A 19536-nucleotide genomic window follows, 5' to 3' on the forward strand; every position below is an offset into this window, starting at 1 on the left:
ATTATTCAACCCGAAAGACATTACCAAAAACTCATAATAGCCATAACGAGTCTTGAAAGTTGTCTTCGATACATTCTCGGACCGAATTCTCAACTAATGGTAACCAAACCTCAAATAAATATTATGAAACACGGTTGCACCCTGAAGATGGTTGAACAAATCATCAATGTGAGGCATATTATAATGGTTCTTCACCGTCACCTTATTAAGTAGCCTATAATCAATACACATACACATCAAACTATTTTTTTCTTTACAAACAAAATAGGGGCTCCCCACGAGGACACACTCAGTCTAATAAAACCCTTATCCAGAAGATCCTAAAGCTAAGAGTTTAGCTCCCTAATCTTAGCAAAATCCATATGGTAAGGTGCCATAGAGATACAATGGGTGCCAGGCTCAAGGTCAATAACCAACTCAATCTCACAGTCAGGGGGAATACCAGGTAATTCAGTTGGAAACACATCAGGAAACTCACAAACAATAGAAACAGAATTAAGAGACGGACTCTCTACATGATTATCACATATATAGGTAAGAGAAGACTCACAGCCTCTCGATATAAGTCTTCTAGCATAAATATAAGAAATAATCTTGGTTGGCTCACAGCTAATTTCTTCCTGCCATATGACTAGGGATACATCAACCATGGCTAAGGTAATGATCTTGGTGAAGAATATCCATAATCGCATGATAGTAAGATAACCAGTCCATGCCTAAAATCATATCGAAATCTAGCATATCCAGAATAATAAGATCAGCATAAGTATTAACATCACTAACTATCATAATACATGATCTGAATACTCGATCGAATACTAAAGAATCATCCATGGGAGTAGATATGTACAACGAAATAGATAATAAATCACTAATAAATTCTAGTAGTGGTACATAATAAGAAGATATATAAGAATAAGTGGATCCGGGATCAAATAAAGCAAGAGCCGACTTGCAGCATACAAAAATCATACCATTACTATAGCGTTTGAATTCTCAGTATTGGGTTGAGCAGGTATTGTATACAACTACCACACCTGCCACTTGGCTATGCACCTAACCAACCTCCTATCCTACTAGACTGAGCACTGCCTCAAATACCCAGATAATGAAATGCCCTAGGTTTTGGCCCTTGAAAATTCTTGAGATTTAAGCTCACTAACCTTGTAATGACTAACCATACGAGTTGTGTGGTATGGGTACAATTCAGGTGACCCAAATCGTAAGGTGTCCAATAGGTAATGGTTAGGTTTCAATTATGGTTACATCTTGGTAGGTATGATTTGTATGATTTAGTGATGGGTCATGATGTGATGTACTATGTTTTCCAGTGTCAATACATTTGGATTCTATCTTAGGTACTCATAGACCATATGAGTTGTATGATCTGGTCGTGAATTGAGGTAATGGAGTCGTATGGTGAATAGTATAGGTGTCCAACTTTCTGTTCTAGTTACGAATGGGTGGTACCAGCCATTTTTTATGGTGATGAGTTGGAGGGTCAAATCGTAACCACCTACAGAATTTTACAGTAGATATTGGTGGTAATTTGGATATTTCCCCTCTTAACTTATTTTGACTCCATGACATGAAACACCTTTTGGGGCTTCACTAACCTATTATTCTCAGTCAAACACTCTTAAAATCTCTCTCAAGCTCTTGGTTCAAAAAATGGCTTGGGTTTCTACAAGGTAATCAACTAGGGGCTTTCAAGAGTGAATCTCTTTGTCTTTCTTAGTGTCTAACGCGTGTTACTCCCCCCTCGTTGTTATTTCAACTAAAATCATGTTTTAATTGATGGTTTTCATGGTATTATTGTGGTATTATTTTGGGTTTTGAAATAGATGTTGGGAGTTTTGGTTGTTCATGGTTGGATAATGTTTTCCAATCTTTTACTTATGGTTTTTCATGTTATAATTATGGTTTGAACATGTGGTTGCATGGGAATGGTTAATTGACACTTATTTTTGGTTTTGGAAACTATATGCCTTCAACATATTTGTTAAAATTCCAATAAGAATGTTTTTTTCACGTAGTTTAACTATTCTTTAAACCTTTGCATCGTATAAAAAGGTAATGGAACCTAAATTGGTTTGGATGGTTTTAAATAGTTTGGAAAGTCCTTGGTGGCCATGGTAATGGTTTAATTAGAAACATTAGAGTCAAATTGATTTAATGGTTTTGGCATGGGATAAATGGATAGACTTGAAAGCTCTAATTTCTATATAATGATACTAATAGTTAATGCCTAACTAAAGAGACTCCTTGCTAAATGGTTGTCTATGTGTGAATGATTTTAATATGGGATTAAAATGGGTCATGTTTGCAAAGTCGTAGAAGGTGGAGGTCTCGGGGGGACCAATACTAGAACTCATATTTGCCAACATGAGGTACAGTATTGATAACCTAAGTGCATGGTTCAGACTATTGATATATATTTGTATCTTGGTTAACGTGGGGTCAGGTCATTCCCTGGTCTTCCTTGATACCTCTAATTTGTGTGACTAATAACTACCAGGACCCTTTTAGCAGGGAGAGCTGAACCCATATAGCCCATGGGTAGTTTTAGGATGGTCAAGCTACACAACCCAGTTTAAGGTTTTAAATGCATGTTAATCATGATTTCCTTTCCCGGCACAGTATATATATTTATATATGTGTGTGTGTGTGTGTGATTGCATATGGTTATTTACTTTTGTTTGAATAGTGGCATTATTTTATTCTTATTCCTAAGTACATGCTAGCACTCACCCACTAACCATCTTTGGGAACTTTATCCCCATGTGATGCAAGAATTGGCCATACTACTTTTCCTACTTAGTGACTTAGATTTAGGGATAGCTTTGTGTCAGATTGAAGTGGTGAGCTTTCATACTCTGGGAGACTCCATTTCATACTGTGTACTTATTTTATTTATTTTTTTCTTGGACTTTAGTTTATGATATGGTTGGTAGCATGTCCTGATCGAACGTTTTTTGATTTCAGTTAGAGGTTTTATGGGACTATTTTGGACAAGGATGATGTCGGTATTGGTGTCATCCTTGGCATTGGTATTGGTATTGGGGTTTCCACCTGTTGGATGTGTGGTTAATGAATATTAGATTATGATTATAGACTTTATATACTGACTTTAAATTATTATTGTTTTATCTTAATATATGTTTAAAATTTATCTGACATAGGGTGTAGGGCGGTTACAGTTGGGTATTGGGGGTGATCTCCGATATCGGTGGGACTTGATATGCCCAAAATGACTAGGTCCTAGTTTGGGTCATGCCAGATTAGTATCAGATCCCTAGTTTTATGGTCAATTGGGATTCCACAAAGCCATGTCTAGTAGATTCTCTTTTAAGGGTATGTAGCGCACCACACTCATAAAAGAAAGGCTATGAGGCATTTAAAAATATTTCTCTTTCTTGTGATCAATTTTCAAGATGTAGAGTCTAAGGTCCTAAATTTTTCTATAATCCTTTTTTGTTTGCTTTTCAAATCATGCCTCCTCGATAATCTGAAGCTCACAAAAACTCTTATGACTTACCTGAGGAAAATGATGATGGGACCCATTCTACATTTGAGGTCCAGACCCAATCTAGGGGTCCACTTCATGATTGCCCTTCTGGAGTTCTACTGGTTCCCTCCAGTCCTCCTCAAGCTCATCAAGTTGAAGTGATGAATGTGAGTTTCATTAGTCTATCCATATAATGGCACAGTTGGTGGCCTCCCAGGCCGAGCGAGGTGCTTCTGATACTCCATCTTTTGAGGCCACAATGGTTAGCCAGTTCATGAGGATGAATCCTTCAACCTTTACAGGTGTTAAGGTAAAGAAGGATCCTCAAGGTGTTTTAGATGAGATGGAAAATATTCTTCTATATTATAAATGCCATTAATATAAAAGGAGTTGAGTTTGTCATCTACCAGCTGAAGGATATAAAATACAAATGGTACGAGAAATGGGACCAGTCAAGGGGTAACAAGGTTGATTCAGCCCTGTGGGAAGATTTCTTTTATGCTTTCCTGGACTGCTTCTTTTCTTAAGATTTAAAGGAAGAAAAGGTAAAAGAGTTTGTTAATCTAAAGCAAGGCAGGATGCTAGTCAAGGAGTATGCCTTGAAGCTCCATCAGCTATCTCACAATGCTTTGGAGTTAGTTTCTAGCATGAAGTCTAGAATGAGAAAGTTTGCTTATAGTTTGTCTCGAGACTTAATTTTGAAGGGTAAGGCAGCCTTGTTGATCAAGGACATGGATATCTGTAAGTTAGTTATGTACATGCAGCAGGTGGAAGAGGAAAACAAGAACCAGGTTAAGGTATGGAAGAGACCATACGAGAAGTTCAAATTCTCTGAGCAGGGTGGTGGCCAATAATAGAGTAGCATGTATGATGGGAAGTGTCCCAAAAAAAGGTTAGGCAATTTTTGGTCTTACTCGACGGCTAAACTTCCAACTCAAAGCCGTTGGGAGACAGGTATTTCTAAAGTGGCAACAACTATAGGGAAAAGGGTGCCTAATCTCAAGCTAATAAGGCCTAGTCATCTTTATCATATAATCTTTACAGATTTTATGGTAGATTGTACTGTGGTTACTGTGATAAAGTAAAGGACAAGTACTTTAGTTGTTCTTATCAAGGACACATAGTTAGAAACTGTCTAGTGGCCAAGGTTTCTTTGGGGGTGAACAAGGTTTCATTTGCCTCTTCATTATCTCCAGCACCAAAGGGTGCACCATATGGCTCCGACATGGGTCAAAACCATCTTTATGATCTCACTACCCGACAGGAGTTCGACGTATCACTTGATGTTGTGATTTGTACGTTGAAACTCTTTTCCTGTGATATTTACTATTTACTTAATTCAGGGTCCACTCTCTCTTATGTGATCTTATTTATGGCTGTGTATTTTGGTTCTGGTTTTGAGGCTATTTCATACCTTGTTTCTATTTATACCCCAATGGGTGACTTTATGGTTGCTAAAAGAGTTTATGGAGTTTGTGTGATGCCTGTGGGTGGTCAAGAAACTATTCTAGATCTATTTGAATTAAACGTGGTTGATTTTGATGCTATATTAGGGATGGATTGGTGGCACTCGTGCTATGCATCTTTAGATTATCGGACCCATAAGTTCATCTTTAAATTCCGTAATGAGCTAGTTATTGAGTGAGGGGTAGTTCCCTAGCTTATAATGAGAAGTTCATATCAGATCTTAGAGCTCAAAGATTAATCTCCAAGAGGTGACTCTATCATCTGGTCTAGGTTAAAGATTCTAACTAGGAGGGTCCTTCTTTGCATTCTATCCTAGTGGTGAATGAATTTACTAAGGTATTCCCTAATGACCAACCTAGTGTTCCTCCTAGTAAAGAGATTATGTTTGGTATTGATCTTATTCCAAACACTCATCCAGTTTCTATTCCTCCGCATAAAATAGCTCCAGCTGAGTTGAAGAAGCTTAAGGAGCAACTAAAGAATCTGTTAGACAAGGGTTTCATCTGTCCTAGTATGTCCCCATGGGGCGCACTGGTTTCATTCATATGTAAGATGGATGGTTCCCTTCGGATGTGTATTAATTACAAGTAGTTGAATAAGGTGATAGTAAAGAATGAGTATCCACCTCCAAGAAAAGATGATTTTTTATCAGTTGTAGGGTTCTAAGTTTTCTCTAAGATTGATTTTCGATCCAGGTATCATCAGTTAAAGATCAGTGAGGTGGATATCTCTAAGACTTCTTTTCGTACCCGGTATAGGTATTTTGAATGTTTGGTTATTTTTTTTGGGTTGACCAATGCCCGGATGGCATTTATAGATTTTATGAATGGGGTCTTCCGTCAGTTTCTGGATTTATTCACTATTATTTTCATACATGACATTTTATTGTACTCTAAGAGTAAGGTGGATCATGCAAATCACCTCCGCATTGTATTGTAGACCTTAAAATAGTTGTATGCCAAATTTTCAAAATATGAATTATGGTTGAACGCTGTCACATTTTTTGGTTATATCATTTCAGGTGAAGGGATCATAGTGGATCCGCAGAAGGTTGTAGTGGTGAGCTTCTTGGGATTAGCAAGTTACTATAGGAAGTTTGTGGAGAGTTTTTTTACTATAGCTGCCCAATTGACTAAGTTAACTTGGAAAAAGGTAAAGTTCTTATGGTATGATGCTTATCAGGGTAGTTTCAAGAAGCTGAAGAATAATTTGACTTTTACTTCAATCTTGACTTTGCTGAAGGCAATGATGGGTTTGTGGTCTACTATGATGCGTCCCATATGGGGATTAGATGTAGCATGGCAAGTTAATAGCTTATGCCTCCAGACAGTTAAAGGTGCATGAGAAGAATTATCTGACTCATGACTTGGAATTGCTAGCTGTGGTATTCGTGTAGAAAATTTGGCATCACTAATTGTATGGGATTCATATGGATATCTGTTCTGATCATAAGAGCCTGCAATATGTGTTTTCTCACAAAGAGCTTAACCTCAGGCAAAGAAGATGTCTTAAGCTTCTCAAGGATTATGATATGAGTCTTCACTACCACCCAGGTAAAGCTAACGTAGTTGTTGATACTCTTAGCAAGTTTTCATGGGACTCTAGTTCATGTGGATAAAGAGAAGTTGGAGTTGGTGGAGGATATTCACCATTTGGCGAACCTTGGAGTTCGCCTCTTTGACTCCAAAAAAGGTAGTGTGTTTATACGGGAAGTGGTACGGTTATTTCTTAGTGCTAAAATCAAGGAAAAGCAGATGTTAGATCCTGGGTTAATGAGGATCAAGGGTGATGTAGGTGGTCAAAAGGTGTTGTCCATCGATATTAGTGGTGATGGTACCTTGCGGTACCAAGAAAGATTATATGTTCCTGATATAGATGGTTTGCTAAAGAGGTTCTTAGATGAGGCACATGAATCGCGCTATGTTATTCATCCAAGCTCGACAAAAATGTATCATGACCTTAAGGAGATGTATTAGTGGAACAATATAAAGAGGGATGTAGCTAGTTTTGTAGCCCAGTACATGGTGTGCCAAAAAGTGAAAGTTGAGCACATGAGGCTTGGGGGATTGTATCAAGAAATTGAGTTACCAGAGTGGAAGTTGGAAATGATCAACATGGATTTCATTATCGATCTTCCTCGGTATCAAAATTAATTTGATTCAGTTTGGGTCTTCATGGATAGGATGACAAAGGTGGCTCACTTTTTGCCAGTGAGGACTAATTTCTCGGCTGAGGATTATGCAAGGTTGTACCTCTAAGTGATTGTGAAGTTGCATGGGGAACCTGTTTCTATCATCTCTGATCGTAGTATGCAGTTTTTATCTCACTTTTGGTGGTCGTTTCAAAAGGGTTTAGGGACCAAGGTGAGTCTTAGTACTATTTTTCCCCTACAGTCGGATGGACAAGAACAAAGAACTATTTAAACATTGGATTATATGTTTCGTGCTTGTGTGATTGATGATGGTGGTAGTTGGGTTGAGCACTTACCTATTGTAGAGTTTATGTATAATAATACCTACCACTCTAGCATTGGGATGGCTCCATTTGAAGCTTTGTATGGTAGGAGGTATAGGTCTCCTATTGGGTGGTTCGGGGTTGGTATGGCAGATATGTTTGGTCCAAACTTGGTTCACCAAGCTATGAAGAAGGTGATGGTTATTCGGGATAGGCTTAAGGCTGTCCAAAGTCTCCAAAAGTTCTATATGGATGTGAGGCATCGAAAGTTAGAGTTTGAGTTTGAGGATAGGGTATTCCTAAAGGTGTCTCCTATGAAGGGAGTGATTCATTTTAGGGATAATGGAAAGCTCAGTCCCTAATATATCATTTCGTACTTGATTTTGAGGAGGGTTGGCAATGTGGCATATAATTTAGAGTTGTCTTCTAGTTTGAGATCCATTCACCTGGTATACCATGTTTCTATGTTAAGGAAGTGTATAGGTGATCTGTCATAAATTATGCCTACCAAAGATATTGGTATTTTAGATTTCCTGTCTTATGAGGAGATCCTAGTAGAGATCTTAGATCGGCAGGTTCGTCGGTTGCAGACCAAGGATATGGCCTCTGTAAAGGTTCTATGGAGGAACCACAAAGTGGAAGAGGCTATATGGGAATCTAAAGAGTACATGAAGTCCAAGTATCCATTCTTATTCCTCGTTCTAGAAATTCGCTCTCAAGGTATGTGTAATTCTTAACATCTTTGTTTTCTGTCTTTGTTCAAGTTAAAAGGGGAAAATTCCTAGGTGTTTTGTTTTATGTCTTGAAGTTAAGAGTAGAGATGTTTAGGGTTTATGCCATCATTCGAGGACTAATGATCCAAGTGGAGGAGAATTGAAACACCATGGGTTTTGTCCCTTGCAAATTTCTTGAGCTTTGAGCCACTGCCCTTGTAACGAATCACCATACGAGTCATATGGCATAGTTATAGGTCTGGCGACCTAACTCGGAAGGTCTCCAATGGGTAATGGTTAGGTTTTTTTTATGGTTAAGACTTGCAGGGTACATGTCTTAAGGTTTGGTGATGATTAATGGTGAGAAGTCGTATGTTATCCAGTGTCAATCCCTTTGGATTCTGTCTTAGGTATGATTGGACCATATGAGTCGTATGGTCTGGTCATTAGTTGAGGTAATGGAGTCGTATGGTGAACAGTGTGTGGGTGTCCAACTTTTTGTTCTGGTTACAACTAGATGGTACCAGTTGTATATTGTGGTGACGAGTTAGCGTGTCAACTCGTAACCACCTGTGGGATTTTTATAGTAAATGTTAGGGGTATTCTGGACATTTTCTCTCTTAACTCCTTTTGACTCCATGACATAAAACACTTTTTAGGGCTTCATTAACCTATTATTCTCAATCAAACACTCGTAAAATCTCTCTCAAGCTCTTGGTTCAAGAAAAGGCTAGGGTTTCTACAAGGAAATCAATTGGGGGATTTCAAGAGTGAATCTCTCCATCTTCCTTGGTGTCTAATGCATGTTAATCCTCCCACATTGTTAGTTCAACTAAAAGCATATTTTAATGAATGGTTTTCATGGTATTATTGTGGTATCATTTTGGATTTTGAAATAGTTGTTGGGGGTTTTGGTTGTTCATGGTTGGATAATGTTTTTCCATGTTTTACTTATGGTTTTTCATGTTATAATAATGGTTTGAACATTTTTTTTCATGGGAATGGTCAATTGATTCTTGGTTTTGGTTTTGGAAACTATATGCCCTCAACATGTTTGTTAAAATACCAATGAGAATGCTCTTGTCATATAGTTTAACTATTCTTGAAACCTTTGCATTGTATAAAAAGTAATGGAACCTCAATTGGTTTGGATGGTTTTAAATGGTCTAGAGAGGCCTTGGTGGCCATGGTAATGGCTTAATAGAAACTTTGGAGTCAAATTGGTTTAAAGGCTTTGGTATGGGATAAATGGATAGACTTGCAAGCTCTAATTTTTGTATGACGATACCAATGGTAATGCCTAACTAATAAGACTCCTTGGTAAATGGTTGGTTATGTGTGAATGGTTTTAATATGGGCTTAAAAAGGGGTTTTGTTATCAAAGACATGGAGGATGGAGGTCCCAGGGGGACCAATACTGGAAACTCATGTTTGCCGACATGAGGTACGGTCTTGATACCCTGTGTGCATGGTTCAAACTATTGATATATAGTTGCATCTTGGTTGACGTGTGGTCGGGGCATTCCCTGGTCTTTATTAAAACCTCTAGTTCATACGGCTAATACACACTGGGGTACTTTCAGTAGGGGGAGCTAAACCCATATAGCCCATGGGTGGTTTTAGGACGGCCAAATTACATAACCCAGGTTAAGGTTTTAAATGCATGCTAAACTCAGTTCCCTTTCCCGGCATGGTATATATGTGTGTGTGTATGTATGTGATTGTATATGGTTATTTACATTGGTTTGAATAATGGAATTATTTTATCCTTATTCCTGAGTACATGCTAGATCTCTTCCGCAAACCATCTCCAGGCATTGTATCCTCATGTGATGCAGGAACTGGCCATACTACTACTCCTTCTCAATGACTTGGATTTAGGGACAGCTTTGTAGCAGACTGAAGGGGAAAGCTTCTATACTCCAGGAGACTCCATTTCATGCTATTGACTTCTTTCATTTATTTTGTTTCTTGGACTTTGGTTTTGGCTATGGTTGGGGGCATGTCCCGACTGGATGTTCTTTGATTTTGGTTAGAGGATTTGTAGGAATACTTTGGGCATGGGCGGTATTAGTACTGGTGTCAGCCTTGGCATTGGTATTGGTTTTAGGGTTCCTAGTTGGATATTTGGTTAAGGAATGTTGGATTAGGATTATATACTTTAGCTACTAACTTTAAATATTATTGTTTTATCTTATTATATGTTTGAATTTTATCCTACATAGGGTGCAGCGCGGTTACGATTGGATATTGAGGGTGGTCCAAGTCCCGGTGAGACTTGAGATGCCGACATGACTAGCACCTGGTTTGAGTCGTGTCAGATAACCACCCCTGCGACCTTGTGAACCACTTCTACCTAAGGGATAAATTGTGTTAATAGGGGTAGCACCCTGGGCTTAAACAACCATTGCCCCACGACTAGGGCAATCTCATAAAAAATAATCGGGAAGCCCACAAGTAAAATAAGAGTCACGAGCTGAGCTAGAACTCATAGATCCGGCCGAACCAAAGTGACCACAAAGTTTAGCATGGCCTAAAAACAAACCTCTCAAATACTGAGCACTGTCTTTACTAGGGCGACCACTAGTACCAAACTGACCTCCATCAGTGGTTTAAAGAGTTTCCTTAACTGGTCGACTGGCCTGAATCTGAGGCTGAAAAGATGAACGCGGAGGATACCCAACATGAGAACTACTACCTCTGAACCGAGAACTACTACGGCTCCCACCAAATCTACCCTGTTACTTGGCCCTCTTATCACAACCCTCATGATGCATGTCCTCTATCACTCTAGAATGATTAGAAAACTTAGTAAAAGTCCACCCACAGCAACTAGACTCTGGGTAGCTATCTGAATAGGGAGACTCAGTCCCCTCATAAAGCAGCAAACTCTTTCATACACAATATCCAAAATAGAAGTTACATGCTTGGCCAACTTAAGGAAATGACCCTCATACTAGGAGACTGTCATAGAACCCTGCTTCAAACTAGTGAACTGGTCTCTCAATTGATCTCTAAGGTTGTGCGGCATGTACTTCTCCAAGAACATCTCAAAGAACTGATTTTATGATAGGGGAGAAGATCCAACTTGCCTTTAACTCTTTTTCTCTCCACTAGCATTGAGCAGACAAATCCAATTGAAATATGTTGTAATCGACACCACGAGTCTCAACAAGGCCTAATCCACGAAGCCTATCCTCACAAGCAGTTAGAAACTCAAATGCATCCTCTCTAGGAGCACCAAAAAAACTAGATGGAGCCAGCCTCAAAAACTTACCCAGCACCTTCTGCTCCTCAGCAGACATAGCAGGATGGGTCACAACTGGCTGAGCATCTAACACTGAGCAACTACCAGCATAGGAGGAACCCTAACTCCAGGAGCTGTAGTTGTAGGATGTACTCCTATCCCAATAGTCTGCGTACCATCAACAATACCCAACAACAGAACTAAGGATTCTCTAAGCAATAAAGAGGGAATAAAACCTAGTGATGTCTGGGCTGGTCCCTGGCCCACCACTGGTTGTGGCAGAGGAATCTCTGGATCAGGTGCAGGAATGGGGTTTTGGGGAGGCCCATCCAGATTTCTAATTGGGGATACATCACGAGGCTAAGTTTCAAGACCCTCATCACGCATAGCTGATGCACGAGTCCTAGGCATCTACGAAAGAGTAAAGCCAAGAAAGTATCCTTCAAACCAACTCAGTCTCTTAGCACGATATGATTGAAATAAGTGAAGGACTCTTAAAAATGTCCCATAGCCTCCTAAAGATAGGAAACGGATGGTAACGTTCCGATCTACAGGACTCTATTAGACGTTTGATCTTGTACCAACACTATCGGTGAACCTAGGCTCTAATACCAATTTATCATGACCCAATTCACGAGTCATGATGGCACCTACTAAAATCCACCAGTAGATAAGACAACAACGTAACCCGAAGATAAGGAAATGGGTTACTTTGGTAGAAATGTCTAACATGGACAAAATATACGAACACAATTATAAGCAACAGTGTTCCACATAACATGAACCATATTACAAATACCAATCTGACGACCTGGTAATATCAATACAAGAGCATCTAAGTTTGACAATAGGAAATACAACACAAGTCAAAATAGTCTTATACATTCGTCTTGAATACAATAGACTAAATAAAGATAGAAGGGAAATGGCAACTCAAAACTTCAAAAGCTCACCCTGTCTCCAAAAGATAGACACTACAAGATCTCTAACTCAGCGGCAGCAACTAGTACTCGGGTCTGCACCAAAAAAGTATAGAAGTGTAGTATGAGTACTATAACAATGGTACTCAGTAGGCATCTTCGGTCGACTGAGATAAATCATAATATAAATATGATATAAACTAAGACAATATCTATAAGTCAAGGTACAGAATCGAACATGAATTATCTTCATCATCACTGTATATTATCAATAATCGAACAAGAACATTACCACGACATATTCGTTCATCATGCACCAATACCATTATATATAAGACCAAGATGATATACAAACATCCATTAAAGAATAAGAAAAAGAACCACCACGTCGTCCCATACATCCGCGGAGTACACCCAAAAGAACATAAAGTAAAAACTCATCACAGTGTCCCATACCACTAGAGAGTACATTAAAGAAACAACCATTATGGTAATTAAGCACAAAACCAACTTCTCATTGTTCATGGTTTACCACATATCATGTAAATGGTCATTAGACAAGTTCATAATCATCTTCCATTACCACAATCAAAATACACATATCAAGTATTAATAACAATAGTCATATAGTCAATTAGATATCTAACTCATCAATATACTCTATCTACTCACTATTAACTAACCAACACTTATTATTAAACAACTAGTTTACTAGTCATCATAAGGCCTCCAATCATTAACCTAACCGATTCTTTATAAAATCCTCCATCACAAAATAGCAACTAATTATTATTCACTAAAGAGCCAACATCCACATCTAGTCAAGATTTACAACTAAACCATAATCACCGTTTAACCAAAACTCATTTCTAGTTATCATAGGTGCACTAGTCATCATATAGGAAGAGGTTACATATTATCAAACATACTTATCTATCTATTAACCAAAGCCTATTACTAGTTAGAACCATAAATCTCTAAGTCAACATTTAAGCAACCAACGGCATTACAAATTGGGCAATAATATCACTAACCATCAGCAATGCTAAGTCTATTATCATCATTAGCCATTTAACAACCATACTTACTAGTTACCATGTTTTAACTAAACAAGGTTCACCTACTGGTATTCTAGGATTTTAGCCACCAAGTAATATAACTACTTTATACAGACAACTACTTATCACATAATCCATTTTACTAGGTGAAATTCTATAATTTATCCATTTATTCAAGACAAATATATCTACTTGGTGAATCCTTAATTCTACGCATGATTTCACTTACCAATTAGTCTTAACTCATTATTCAGCATATTCTACTTCTATTCACTAATTAGCATTAACAAGAGCTATGCCACTTAACAAGTGATTAATGGTAAAGAATTATAGACAACTTTCTAAGGAAAACATAATATCCCTAATGAACATACGAGTGTAATCATACAAGGGCATAACCACACATATACATATATATTTATATATGCTTACCATTCATAGCATCACCATAACAACAATATATTCTTCGAGTTAACCGGGCATCATCATAACATCAATACCTCTTTTAGGTTTACCGAGTATGATCATAGCATCAATATATCATACAGTCTTGTCAGGCATCATCATAACATCAATATATCCTCCAGCCTTGTCGGGCATCATTATAACATCAATATATCCTCTGGCCATGCCAGGCATTAACATAACATCAATATATACTCTGGCCTTGCTGGGCATAAACATAACATCAAATATATCCTCTGGTCTTGCCGAGCATCAACATATCACCAATATTCATCATGACATCAATATGAATATATATATATATAGCCAAATCAATAATAAATCAAGCCCAATAAAGAATGGAGGGAAAAAGAAGTAAGAAAAGACACATCATCGTTTCTTACCATTTATTATCAATGTAATATATTAGTAGGTGCATGAGAATGTATATGCATATTATATGAACATTATACACATTATCGGGCTTAACATGATTGTTAGCAGGGTCAATAACAAGTCATGGTTATACTTTCTAGAACCCCTCTTTATTAGCATAATTTACAATACTAGCACAAAAGGGTTCTTTTACACAAACATTAGTTTTGTCACTAGGCCTGAACATAATATGAGTAATAACAAAATCCAAGTCTCACATAGTAAACTATCTAATAAGTTAAGTGATAGCATAGCCATAGGTTCAATTCACAATACTTTCCAATGTTATCCAAATAATGATAATAAGATAATCAGTCAAGTATGAGCATTATTCCTAAATCAACATCATGAATAAACCATTTATTGGGTTTAGCCATCATATTACCAAAACCATATTCTAAATATTTAACAAGCATCTAAGTCGCTAGTGAATTACATAATCCAAGATTAATGCGGTCAAGTTTCACTTTTAGTATCTCGAATCATCTCTTCAAGTATAACTTCTACCCGAGACTAGAATAAGTCATCTACAACATGACTTAAAGGTTTACCAATCCATACTAGTCCTATGGTGCAACTCTTCCTAAAGTATTACCCTTAGTTCATTCAAAGAATCTTAGGCAATTTCATAACTACGCATGTCTAGGGTCAATTTACTCTTAGTATGAGTGAACAAGGTCACCCTCATTGAATTTTAACAATTAGAGTATTCTCATTCTATTTATAAGATAACAAGTCCAACTAGCCAAGGTTCTAGACTATAGATCAAGTATCAAATTTTAGAAGTTCAATAGCTAAGTGTTTCAACTAATCCCAAACATTACCATTTATCATGCCAACACTACAAACCCTTCCCAATATTAACAAGATATCAAATTCATACTATAATGAAGCTCAATCTTACAAAAGTAAGCCTAACCAACCTCGAATCCAAATACACATGAACCAACAATCTTTGCTTTCCCTTTCGTGGAAGCTTCCCCAAGGATCCACGCTATCAAAAACATAATCTATGTATTAATACGAGAATATTAATACCCATATTGCACCATTGTGCTTCGAGTCCAAAATGACATCAAAAATCCCCAAGTGGGTCCCATATATGGAAATCGAGTTTCTGAGATCAACCCACTATTCAAACACCATTAGGGAGTTATAACCTTCAAGAATTTGGTACTAATCAAAACTTATAACCTTCAACAATTTGGTGCTAATCAATCATATTTTGGGCTAAAATCAAGCCTCAAGTTATTTGGGGTTTTGGGTCTAATAATAAAGAATTCAATACCAAAATTGAAGGAATATTACCTTTTATACAATGTTAATCGCAAAAATACAAGCTCTTCAAGCTTTCAATCAACACCCAACACACACGTTAAGACTACTCTCTCTATTAGGATTTTAGAGGTTAAGATAATAAAGAAATAGCCAATTTTCGTCCTAGGAGGGCATTTAAATGACCCATCCCCGGGCCCTCAGAAATATCAATCATGCACCCACACTAGCCACGATCATGGATATCGAAGTCATGGTGTCTCTAGCCAAATCAAAACATAACTAAAACTTATAATTTTTCCAAGTTTTAGCCAATGCCTAGGGATGCATTTGAAACCTAATATGAGTAAAAAAAATATGAAACCACACTGATTTTGACATTTTGAATGTGTTGGAAAAGTCAAATTTTTTATCAGAGGTTATTTTGACAAAATATGGGCCCCACACCTAAATTTCCAATTTCTCAACTTTCGATCAACTGGTAAAAATGAGTTCAGATGCAGTGGGACCCAAAACAAAGGTTTACCTAACCTAAAATTGATATTCAGAAGCTGATGGCATAGTTGGAATTTTTATCCGACATTTTTACTGAAGTTTCCACTTGGTGGCCTTTTGGAACTAGCAAAGACTTCTAAATAGGCAAATAGTTCTAAAAATCAAATGAACTACCTGGTAATCAAACTATCAATTCCAAAAAGTCATAAATAACTTGGGGCACCTATGGGAAAGCTCTAATGGCGAAGATAAGTGAAATCATGTGAAATAACCAGAAGCATCATTACAATTGAGTACCCATTATTTTGGTACTCATACTATATTTTTTATCTTTTTGGTGCAGATCTAAGTACTAGCTATCAATGGTGATTGATTTTTGAAGATAGGGTGAGCTCTTGGAGTTCAAGTCATCCAGTTTCCTTCTATATTTTAAGTTTAGTCTTTAGTATTCGTGACAAATGTATTGACTATTCTAGACTTTGAATTGTATTAATACTATTAGATGTTTTTGTACTAGCTCTACTAGGTTTTGGGATTGGTATCTTATTTGACTATTCATCTACTTAGAACACTTTGTGTATTTATAAATTATGTTCGTCGAATTTAGCCTATGTTGGGCATTACTTATCGAATTAACCCATTGCATTAGCTCTGGTTTATGATATTAGCTCTACTGGTAGAATTTGGTAGGTGCCATAATGACTCATAAATTGGGTCATGATAATTTGAGTATTAGAGCTTCAAATATTTCAAAGATAGCTATTCAGACTCAATATGGTCATTATAAGTCATGGTTATGTCCTTTAGGTTGACCAATGCCCCTGCCATGTTCATGGAGTTAATGAACTAGGTGTTTTGATCGTATATCAACCCTTTATTATTGTATTTATAGATGATATCTTGGTGTATTCCAAGAGTGAGGTTGATCTAAGGAGCATTTGTATGTTGTGCTTCAGAGATTGAGGGATAAGAAGCTATACGTTAAGTTCTCCAAGTATGAGTTTTGGTTGAAGTTTTTTTCTTTCTTGGGTCATATGGTGACTAAGGAAGGTATTATGGTTGATCCAACAAAGGTTGCAGAGGATCATGATTGGGCTAGAACTACTTTGCCCATCGAGATTCTGAGTTATATTGGCTTGATAGGTTATTATCATTATTTTGTTAAGGTTTTCTAATCTATTTCATCTCATTTGACTTAGTTATCTTAGAAGAAGATTTTTTAAGTGGTCTGATGTTTGTGAGTTGAACTTTCAAAAGCTCAAGGATTTATTGACCTCAGCTCCTATTTTGGCTCTGCCCAAAGAGGGCTTGGGCTTTAGCGCCATTGGCATAAGTTTCTTAAGGATTATGACTTGACTATTCTCTATTATTCAGGAAAGGCTAATGTGGTTGCAGATGCCTTGAGCGAAAAGTCGACTAGTATGGGTAGCTTGGTGCATCTTTTGACCTAGGAGAGGCCTTTAGCCTTAGATGTTCAATATTTAGCTAACCATATGGCTAAGCTTGATAGTTTTATAGTTTTTTTTTACATTTATGGAGGCTAGATATTATTTGATGGAGTAGATTTGAGTTAATCAGTTTGATGATGTTGGATTGAGGTTGATTCAAGATACGGTGTTGAGTAGGAGGCTAAGGAAGACTCACTTGATTTAGATGGTATTTTAAGGATTGGTGGTCGAGTTTGTGTATCAAGAGTGGGTGACTAGATTAGGTTGATATTGGAGGAGGCTCATTATTCTAGATATTTCATCCATCTAGGTGTGACTAAGATGTATCGTGACTTGAGATAGCACTACTGGTAGGGTTGTATGAAGCGAGATATAGCAAATTTTTTGGCTCATTGTACATATTATCAGTAGGTGAAGGCCGGGCATATAATACCTGGTGGTTTGCTTCAGAGGTTACCCATTCCCAAGTGGAAGTGGGAATAGATCACCATGGACTTTATGACTGGTTTGTCGCGTACATCTCATGGTTATGGCAGTATTTTGGTCATCATGGATCAATTGACTAAGTCGGCTCATTTATTTCAATTCAGGTCTTCTTCAGTGCTGAGAGGTTAGCCTGTACCTTATTTGCAAGATTGTGTGACTTTATGGTGTGCCATTGTCTATCATTCAAATTAGGGTTCTATGTTCACTTCTTACTTTTGGAAGACTTTTCAGGATGAGTTGGGCACACAGTTGATCTTAGCATAGCATTTTACCCCTAGACTGATAATCAGTAAGAGTGAACTATTTCGGTTTTGGAGAATATGCTCCGCACTTGTGTGATAGATTTTGGTGGCCAATGAGAGTAGTATTTGGCTTTAGCAGAGTTTGTATATAATAATAGCTACCATTTAAGTATAGATATGACTCCTTTTGAGGCATTATATCGTAGGCGTTGTCGTTTGCCAGTGAGTTGGTTTGATGTTTCTAAGGTTAGACCTTGAAGGATGAACTTGCTTCATGAATCTTTGGACAGAGTCCATATCACACAGGAAAGACTTTGAAAAGATCTAAGTAGATAGAAGTGTTATGAAGATCGTAAGCTTCATGACTTGAGTTTGGTGTTGGTGCTTGTATTTTTCTTTGAGTTTTACCCATGAAGGGGGTGATAAGGTTTGGGAAAAGGGTCAAGCTTTGCCCCAGGTCTATTGGTCCATTTGAGATTCTTTGGACAATTGGTGAAGTGGCCTATGAGTTAGTTTTGCCTCCAGATTTATCGGTTGTTCATCCAATTTTCATCTTTTTATGCTTCGTTGTTACATTCTTGATGAGTTTCATATCATTTTTTAGGATTTGGTTCAGTTAGATAAGCGGTTATCTTTCGTTGAGGAGTCGTTCTCCATTTTGGATAGTGATGTTAGACGGTTGCGCTCTAGAGTTATCCTTATGGTTAAGGTTCGATGGAGACATTGAGTTGTAAGTAAAGCTACTGGGAGGTCGAGTCTGATATGCATAGTTCTTTTCCCCAGATCTTTGTTGATTCAGGTATTTCTTTTGTCTTAGTTCGAGGATGAACTAGATTTTTAGTGGTGGAAGATGTAATGACCTGAAATTTAATGAAATATGTGCAATTTGTGATATTGTGTGATTTGATTGATTTACCCCTCCCCGTAGTTGTATTGTGGTATTTCTAGGGTATGGGGGTGATTCGCATGGTTCTCAATGTATTTTGATACCATTTGTACGATATTGTGATTTTTGGTGGCTTTGAGACCCTTATTATGGACTTGTGTGGTTATCTTTTGATTCGTGTGATGGATGGCTGAACGAACTATGCCAGCAGCTTTGGAATATCAATTTTAGGCTAGGTAGACCTGGTTTAGGTCTCGATGCACCCGATCTCATTTTTACCCATTGGTTGAAAAGTTAAAAAATCAGAAATATAGGTATGGGACCTATATTTGGTCCAAACAACCTTAGATGAAAAAACCAACTTTACCAACACATCCTGAACATCAATTTTAGGCTGTAACATGTTTGGTTGGGTTTTATGGCTTTTAAATCTCATTTTGACCCTCGATTTAGAGAAT

Source organism: Capsicum annuum, chromosome 2 (assembly GCF_002878395.1).
Source record: "Capsicum annuum cultivar UCD-10X-F1 chromosome 2, UCD10Xv1.1, whole genome shotgun sequence".
Taxonomy (NCBI): domain Eukaryota; kingdom Viridiplantae; phylum Streptophyta; class Magnoliopsida; order Solanales; family Solanaceae; genus Capsicum; species Capsicum annuum.